This window comes from Cupressus sempervirens, chromosome 11, assembly GCF_028749045.1.
Source record: "Cupressus sempervirens isolate cs-2001-9-10 chromosome 11, ASM2874904v1, whole genome shotgun sequence".
NCBI classification, from domain to species: Eukaryota; Viridiplantae; Streptophyta; class Pinopsida; order Cupressales; family Cupressaceae; genus Cupressus; species Cupressus sempervirens.
Genome location: NC_143128.1, coordinates 28,432,077 through 28,442,349, shown reverse-complemented (window position 1 = coordinate 28,442,349; position 10,273 = coordinate 28,432,077).

Here is a 10,273-nt window from a genome sequence, read left to right as displayed (position 1 = left end):
TTACACTAAATGTGATGCACTATCCTTTTGACCTATCACTATAATATATAGTGACCTATACTAATTTTTCATCAAACCACATAGCAATACACATCACTTCACCGCTTATCACTATGTCATGTTTACTCAAAATGTGACGCACGATCATGTATTGTCTATCATTGATTGCCACAATACAATCTTCCCCTTTTAGATCACCAAAAAAGCTTATCACTGAGACATATAATGATATAATATCTCTCTTTTTCATTTCCAAGATGACTATATTTCATTTCTGCTAGTGGATATTTGCTAGGTGTTATAGCAATATATCTTCCTTATTGCTCATTGCTATGTCAATTTTATGCTTTCGCTGTATAATGATAGAAGAGATCACTACATGTCATACCAATATACCATCCAAGTTTTCTTATGACCATGACATCATTTCTATAGTGTATATCAAGTCATTAAGCTTTATCACTATAGATATAGCAATATATGAGAAAAGTATAAGGCAATGGTTACGATGACAAAACTTTTTGAGGCTTGACATGAGATGTATAAAATAGATTAACATATGAGTTTTAGAGAATGCTTATAAAATGACTATTACCTTGAAACCAACTAAGAAAATGTTGCAACAAACATCAATAGACTTGGTTGTAGCCAATATTGGCAGGAAGGCAATGATCATGAAGTTCTATGTATGTCTGAGTGTGTTTTTATGTGGCTTTCCATATTTTATAGTTCCCCTTTGCAATTGCACTATCTTGTGATGGGGAGAGATTATAAGTGGCACTTGCTTATAAAATTTGAAGTGAAATATGGAGGTGATGGAATGAAGTATTTTTCAATGGATGAAATTCAGTGGATTCCATTTCAACCTAACAAACATGCGGTAACAGAGTTGCATGCAACCATTCCACTACACAGACTTGACACATTTATCATAGGGGAATCAAAGCAGGATGATACATAATGTGGTTTCATCCATGTGACTCATAGGGAAAACAACCATGCAAACTACAAGGAAGGCAATGTAAAATTGCATTCTAGGTGATTAGAGATGCAATTCCTGACAATGATTGCATTATTGATGAAACTAGATCAAGATACTACTTTGTGAAGAGCCAAACTAGGATTTCTTATCATAATTGCCTCAAACATCTACTAGACACTATATTTGTTGTGCACCTAAAAACTATGTTCTACTTATCCTTTTCTTGAAACCTTCATACTTATCCTACAAAATATTATTTAAAATATTAAGGAGGCATGATGATTTAATAACATAGGAACTATTGATTTCTATATTTTAATCACATCATCATCACCTTCGTATCTTGTCATTCTCAGACAAAATCAAGATCAAATGACTTATTTTCTTTGGAGAAATACATAAAGGGTGCTCTCTTCTTTATTTTGAACTTTCTACAGAATGGTACCCATTTTTTGGCAAAGCTTAAAGTTTCTACAAGAGAGTAGAAAGTGATGGGAGATGCACCATCATCTAAGATATAACAAGAAAATCTTTCTACTGGGTAATCAAGTGCAAGAACAGAAAGAGTTGTATTGGTAGTTATCAATGTGGCCTTCTTAAATGAATCTATTGTAGTGATGAAAACATCCACAATAGGAAGCTTGGAAATAGATTCTCCACTATATCTACAAGATAAAAATGAAAATCTAGGTACATTATATTGTAGAATTCATTGGTTTTTGCAGATTTAGCAAATTTTCATTAAAAAATTTGCAAGAGGCAAATATGGGGTTTCTACAATAGGTTTTATTTTGAGTTCTAGTTTTCTTTTGGAAACTACTTAGACTATCTTAAAGAAGGAAAGGTAGGAAGTTATAGATAGAATTCTAATCCACTTAAGCATTTGGAAAGAGAGTAGTATACCTATAGTCAAGGAAATTTTTTGGATGTTGTAGATATAAAATTAAATGTGGAGTTTGAGAAGGATGAAATGGAATAATTGGTAGGGATAGGGTTGTGGTGCTCCCATCCAGATCTAGTTGCAAGACCCAAAATGAGGTAAGTGGTAAAGTTGTTGAAACTTCACTTGGTTTTGAGAATACTTTGATATTCTCTACTTAACAAGGCTAACCACGCGAAGGTGGAAGATCATCTAGCCTCACCCCCTCCCCCTAAAATCAATCTAAATTCCCCATTAACATATAATTACTTACTTCATTCATTCATTCATCCATTTATGAGCTATAATATTCAATCAATACAATCGCATAACATTCATTAATATGATATAAAATATAGCAATACATAATAATAATCCAAACTTCATTAACAAATAACAACATTCATTAACATGACATAAAAATCAATATTAATATGCAACATTCATAGATAATTACTTAAAACAACGTTCTTTCATTATCCAACAAAGTTTATCAAACAAGATTTATCAAAGAGCATTTTTTAAAGATCATTTCTTCTTTTTGTTTTTCTTAGCTTTCTTAAGGTAAAGGATGATAGGAGCATCAATATCTTCCTCATTCTCCTCCTCTCATGGCACATGTAATGTTAAATTTTGATGCCTCCTCCTATTTTTAAGAGCACGAGGCTACTGCACTAAAGGGGGCTCTATTGAAATAACAAGTAAATGGGTTAAATTGGCATACTCTTTTCCTTTTTTTTGTTGTTGCAAATATTTCATTACCTAGTAAAACATAACATGCATTTTTCCTACAATGCCACATCATATAAAATAACATTTTTGATCTGCCACCACCTCAACATGCTGAACACTTTGTACATGCTTCACTCATTCACCATGATGTTCAAAATGCTCTAAAATATTCAAAAAAAGGTTACATGTCAAATTGCAATTGAAGATGTTAAATTCTATTCATAATTGCATAATTGATTTCCAATTGCAAATTAATATCTCGACCACTATGATGCACATCATGACCTTCATCACGCACTAGTTCTATGATAGGATTTAAAGGCTATAGTGTTATGTGCATTGTTATATGCAACCAATTTATGTTGGAAACTAACACCAAAAAATAAATTTCTCAACTATTCAATTTGATTTACTTTTCATTTGACCAATTTAATTGTGTCTCATTTGGTGCACTAGAATCTTTATGGCTTTCAGATTCTTGGCGTAGGTGTACAACCATGACTTTATAGCCTTCTTTCAAGGCAATTTTTTTATCTTCATCCATGGGCTCTACATTGAATTTTGTGCCCTATATTTTTTGTTTAATATCGTCAGTTTTGCATGTATGATTTGATTAAAACAATTGTTTGCAACATTATGTAAAAAAAAATTATATGAAATTTCATTTTTGCTACTTACAAGTTGAGAGTGAAGATTCATATAGCCACCAAAGCTAAGTTTGTGTTGGCCAACCTTTTGTAGTCTCTCTTTTTTAGCTTTTGATGTGTCCTACAATCTATGAAAAGTTTGAAATATGTTAGATTATATATTTAAAAAGATGACTAATTAGTGCATTCTTAGATTCTACTTAATACTATTATGACATATATTCTTTTTCCCTTTTTTGATTCAATTCCTTTACCATGTAGCCTTTTCTCTTTTGCATATTCTATTATTTCATTCCACTCCATTGTTGGAAACATAGGAGGATGCTCATACTTTGGGTTGTCCTTTAGATACCTTCTATATTGGTCCCTCATAGTCTTTATATGTTTGGATGCTCTTTTGAGAAGTAGGGCACTATCAAAAATGCTTTTTCCAAAGAGGTTCTCAAAAGATGTAATGGGATAATTCTTTAATTTAGGACTTTGTTCATTCCACTTTTTTTAAAAAAAATTGTTAGATCAATAAATTTAATATAGTACAATAAATGGAAGAAAAAAAAAAATTATAGCAATGATATGAAACTACGTACCTTGACATATGGTGGGTCCAAATAACTTCAATGTCATTTCAAAAAGACAATCATAGAAAACATCATTTCCTACAAAAAAACCATTGGATTATAATTCCAAAATGAGTTATGTATAAGTAAACTACTATTACACTGTAAATAATAACAATTTTAAAGCACCTAGAAGCTTTGGTAATTTTAATGGGAACATATTTTTTTTGTTTAGCAATAATGTCCCTACAAATGAAATAGTACTAGTCATATAGGCTGCTCCAAGAAATGGTCCAACTTCACTAGTAGTGGTCTCTATTGTTCTATCGACTATAGGTGAGTCAATTAGTGCACAAATAGGTCCATGAGTATAAAATCAACCTAAAAATAATAATAATGCATGATTAGCACATAACAAAATATAGCAAAACAAGATTTTACCAGTTGTACTTGGTATACTCAAAGATGCATGCAAGCTCCTTGTTGCCAAAAATGTCATCGACAATATTGGAGTGGCGACTAAAGGAGGTGTTTGTACTTCATCATGAGCTAAAGAATACATTATTAGCAAAGACATTTGCAATGGATAAAGATCAAATGGGATACTAGCTAGAAGCATCTAAAAATCAAAGTTAAGTGTTATAATTTTGATGAAATCAAACAATGTTGCACTAGTAGGGTCACAATCTTCTGTTATTGTTCATATTGTTTCACATGTAGCTAGTGAACTTCATGTACTAATTATTCCATTTGGAGAAATATATCCAAATCTCTCATCATATCAATATGGAATGATTGGTTTCTATGAGAGAAATGGATAGCTTCTTTTTATGGTTGCATATACAGATGATATGTATGGAATGATGGCAGTTGCAGCTGTGACTGGTTTCTATGGCTAGAAAGATATTGGGGTTGCATATAAAGATGATGATTAGGGGAGAAATGGAGTAGCTTCTTTGAATTATGCGCTAGAAGATGTTAATGCTAAGATTGTTAACAAATAACCTTTCCTCCTAGAGTCAGTAAAAATGATATTGGAAGTTTTTTGGTGCAATTAGCTTTGATGGCAAAGGGTATTTGTTGTGCATATGAATCCAGACATAGGTATTGATCTATTCTCTGAGGTATTGTAGCTTGGAATGTTGAACAATAACTATTTCTAGATAGCCACATATTGGCTCTCTTCCCTTTTGGACTTTGATGGACTTGACTATGAAACCATGAATTCACTCAAAGGAGTCCTTGCTATATGCAGACATATTCCAATTTCACATCAAGATCATGCTTTTAGAGTTTAAGGTGGAACAATATTTACAAAACTAAGATAATTGATTTCCAATTGAATGCATTTGGACTATATGCTTATGATGCAATCTAGACAGTTTCCCATTCAATTGACAATTTCTTGAGGAAAGCCTGAAATTTTCATTTTACAAGTTATCCTTAGCTCTCAAATTTAATTGGAAATGAAATAGAAGTAGGAGAGTTAAAGGTGTTTGTAGGAGGATCATAGTTACATAATATATTGCTACAAACAAATTTCACTAGCTTAACTGGTCATGTAGAATTTGATAAAACTAAAAAATTTCTTGGTTCTACATTTTTCAGATTATCAATATAGTTGGAACATAGTTTCATGAGTTAAGTTATTGAGAAAATCAATCTAGCTTGTTCGTTATTCGTCCTAAAATCATAGTTGCCAAGTTACACATCCAACAAATTGTGGGTCAGAAAATGATTGATATAGTATGGCCAGGTCAAGAAAAACTAATACCATATGGGTGGGTATTTCTTAATAATGGCAAGCAGCTTTTGATTGTTGTGCCCAAAAAGGTTGGATTTCAAGAGCTTGAGAATACAATGGAAGGTAACACGAATATGATGAAGGGCTTCATTATTGATGTGTTTGTTGTTGTAGTGGCCTTGTTACCTTATGCTCTTTTGTACAAATTTTAACCTTTTGGAAATGGAAAATCAAACCCCAATTATGATTAGCTTGTGCAATAGGTTGCCTCAAAGGTTGGTATGCAGATCTATTCTTATATGTGCTACTATACTTTAAGATAATCATCTACATGTTAGAGCTCTCATGTAATTCTCACATTACATTTTTTGGTGCACCAGAGTTAATTTCCATATGCATACTAGGGTTATCTTTGTATAACTATAGTAGTGCAGAAATTTGATGCAGGAACATGGTGTACAACTACTGCATTCTTTCTTCTCATAGGAGTTGTTTTATAGACTTTGGAGCATAATCAAACTGTGATTTTCAAGGATGTCTAAAGGATCAAGCCACATTGTTAGCAAAGACATTTGCAGCATTGTTTATTCTCATTTACAATGGATAAAGATCAAAGTTAAGTGTTATTTAAATGAAGGTTGTGCACTACAACTCTCACTATATTGACCACATGGTCTCATAGGTGTCACAAAATCTTGTAAGAAGAATACATACTATTTTAGATCATGATCCATAAGATACTATAACATATAAACATCTATTGAACTTTTATTATTTTTTAAGATTAATTACTGCTTAGCTTCAAAGAATTGACTCTAAGTATCAATTCTTCTTTTAGTGCCTCTATCTCCTCGTTATGTTTTGGTCAAGGACAAGGTCAAGAATTTCATCACTATATTTTTTTACAAGTTTATGGGCGATGAAGATGGGGTCATCGCTACATGCGATGTCATCTACAAATGACGCCTCAGTTTTAGTTCACATTTGATCTACTGTCATGTTCACTTTTCCCTATCAATAAGTATCAAGTTGTGACATCAATATCAATAAGATTCCATCAAAATAACTCTAAATTCATAAAGAAAAGAACATAATAATATGAAATTTGTTTCTACATAATTTGTACAATTATACTAATTAGGTTTAGTTATATTGAAGAAGGTGTGTGAGCTGGTACATCCCCACCTATACCTTGTGATGTATCCATGTCACCCTATGAAAAAGATTAGTAATTCTTAGCAATCAATAACGTAATGAAAGTAATTGACTTACCCAAAAAATATATTAGTAAATCATGATTACATCATACTTGACATTGATCATATGTCAACATATATTTCATTGGTCATGTCATTGATCATCATCTTCATCTATGTCATGATCATCATCACCATCATCGTACTTGTCACCTTGATAATTATCATTACCACCACCATCTTCATCACCACCATCATCATCATCTTCATCACCATTATCATGACCATCATTTCCTTGATAATCACTATCTTCATCAACATGATCATGATCATCATAATCATCACCATCATTGTTGGCATCACCAAAATCATCATCATCTTCTTCTTCTTCATTGTATAATAGTTGTTCATGATCATCATTTACTTCATCTTTTGATTCTTCAATATCTTCTTCTTCCATCACATTATACTTTATCAACCTTCCTCTTGGATCATGTCTAACAACAAATGATCAACCTAATTTATGTGGAATGCCAAAGTAAAATACTTTCTCACATTAGCTTGGGTGAACATAGGGCTCATCTCAAACTAGCTCAAATGACCTTGTATTAATCATTATAAATCCACTATCATATTCAATAATAGTCCTATCAAGATCATTTTGATTCAACCCTAGCTTGTACCATTTGATAACAAATAGAATTAACTTGAATGAATTAAAGTCACACTCAAGTATATCATTCAAAATACCATAGTATCAATTTTCATATTATTGAGGATGTATATCATTTCTAGACAAAATATTGGTGACCTCAAATACTACACTTATCCCATAATCACAAGTTTTCTTCATTTTGTTTAACTTTTTTACATGAAATTTATGACCATCGTAGTACATAGCTTTGTGGTGTTTGATTTGCAATTATTCAAACCTGTCAAGATTATTTGCATCAATCTATGAGTTGATATTAAACTTATGAATTATGATTAGTAATATTCTACATACCTTTCTATTTGTTAAGCCATCTACTAGATCAAATACCATTGGCATAACATTGGGATCTCCATTACAATGAGCTTTTTTAACTAATGATGCAACACTGTCCCATGTTAATGAGTGACCATTTCCTTGAGATTGTTGAATCCATATCACCATCCAATCAAGATTGATTGCAATATACAAATGTAGTGCATCCCACACATGACCAAATATAAAGAAAATAATTAAACTAGTTAGAAACAACTTATATTAACGATGGATAAGAATTAATTAACTACAATACCATCTTATCATTACCTCTCACTTTCTTCAATCTACCTTTCCCCATCAAGTACTCCCCTTCAAATCTATTAATGGAGTTGGGATCCCAAATGTGATCTACATGAATCTTTGATGCAAACTTGAGAAGATATTCACTAATGTACACTATGTTATGGTATACCATATATGATCCCTCTACCATAGAACCCTCAGGATGTTCTCTTTGCCAAAACAAGCCCTTCATAAATTTTAAGTACCTCTCAACCATCCACATTGACCTAGTTTGTATAGGTCCACACAATCCAGTCTCCTCAACTTGATGTATGAGGTAGTGTTCTTGAGCATTGAAAAAAGTTGAAGATGGACCATTTTTCATTTCAAACATAAGCTATCAAATTTTTCTCTTCCAATATTTTATTTCATTTTTTATCAATTTCTTTAGATGATAACCACCTAAAAGAGATTCAATATACAAAAACATATATGAGATTTTAGATAAAAATATACAATAAATTACATAAAAAGTAAAGTGAGTCATAAATATAATATATGTACAAAAAATTTAAGAAATAACACTTCTAACCTCATGTATTTTCCAAGATCATATATAACTTGTTTAATACTATTGTCAAACTAGTATAGGAGAGATAGAGGTAAAACGTACTGCAATCATTAAAAAATGATCTTTTTAATAAATTATGAAATAAGACAATAGGTAGTACATGAAATTTTACAAATATATTATAAATAGATAACACGGCTTACCTTGATGAAAGTATGCCAATCATTTGTTTTCAATCTTGGTCCAAAATCACCTTTCTTTGATAGAAGACCACTTATATTTGTAGCAAACCCAATGGGAAATCTTGTTTTTTTAATGACTTCTTTTAATGCATCACTTTGCTGCTTCATTAATAACCAAGAAAGGGCACTCATATTTATGTGGTCTCCATTGCTATTTGATTGAATGAAAATTTTTAATGCATGATTAGATTCATGAATGTCATTACAAATTTTGACAATTTTTTCTCTGTCATACCTTCCATCAAATATTTTCCATAGTGTCTCTGTTACATTCTTTCCAATATGCATAGCATCAAATAAATACATGATTGGTAGATCCTTGTAGTCTAGTAACCTACTAAATTGAGTAGGACAATTTTTTATTGCTCTAGGAAGTTGGTCATTAATTCCTTGATGACCTTCATAAGCACCAATTACATCATTAATAAATAAAAGATAATATCAAAATATAAATTTTAAACTTTGGACCACAAACTAGACATTACCTTGGGGATTTAGTCGATCATATTCCAACCTTGATAGATGAGGTGTCATTCTTTGTGGCTTTGATGTTGTTTCTTCTTTTCTATTAAAAATATGTTTTTCAGTAATTCAATATGTATGATTATTATGGATAAAGTACCTAAACTCATTGAACACTTGCTTTCCAAAACTTCTTGAATGACAAGATTTCATCTTTGGATTACAAACTAGACATGCAAATTTTCCCTTTGTTTGAAGACCTAAAAGATCATGTATAGTTGGATTTTGTGCAATTATCATGCACAACTTAAAATATAACAATAATGTGTAAGCACTATAACAGACCAAAAATATGTGACCTTAACAAAATAGTATATCACAAAAATAAGTTAGCCTAGGGGCATCATGTGTTGTCCATACAAGCATTGCATGGAATTGAAATTGTCTTTGTCCTATTGGTTTAGAGATGTCATACATAGTGACCCCATTCCATAACTTCAACAACTTGTTAATAAGGGGCTTAATATACATGTTCATATTTTTAACTTGGTACTTACTTAGTAATTGAATGAATATAAACATTACATAATTATTATGACCATTTTGATGTATTAATATAAATTAATTTAGATAAATATTAAATTAAAAAAACCTAGTATAATCATTCACAACATTATGTGATCCCTCTTTATGGACATCTAAGGAGGAATGTTATTGTTAATAACAAAAACAAGCCACACTGAATAAACATATCACATATCTCCAAATGGATTGACATTGTCCACTACTAATAAAAGCTTGAAATTATGAGGTTATTCTTTAAAGTGTGGCCATATTTTTTCTATCTTTAAATGCAAAACCATCTACAAGCATTGGCATAATGTCATCTCAACTTCTATTGTGTGTATGGTAATCCATAAATTGTGCCAAGCTAGTAGACCTAAATAATCGTTCAAGATGTGAAATAAT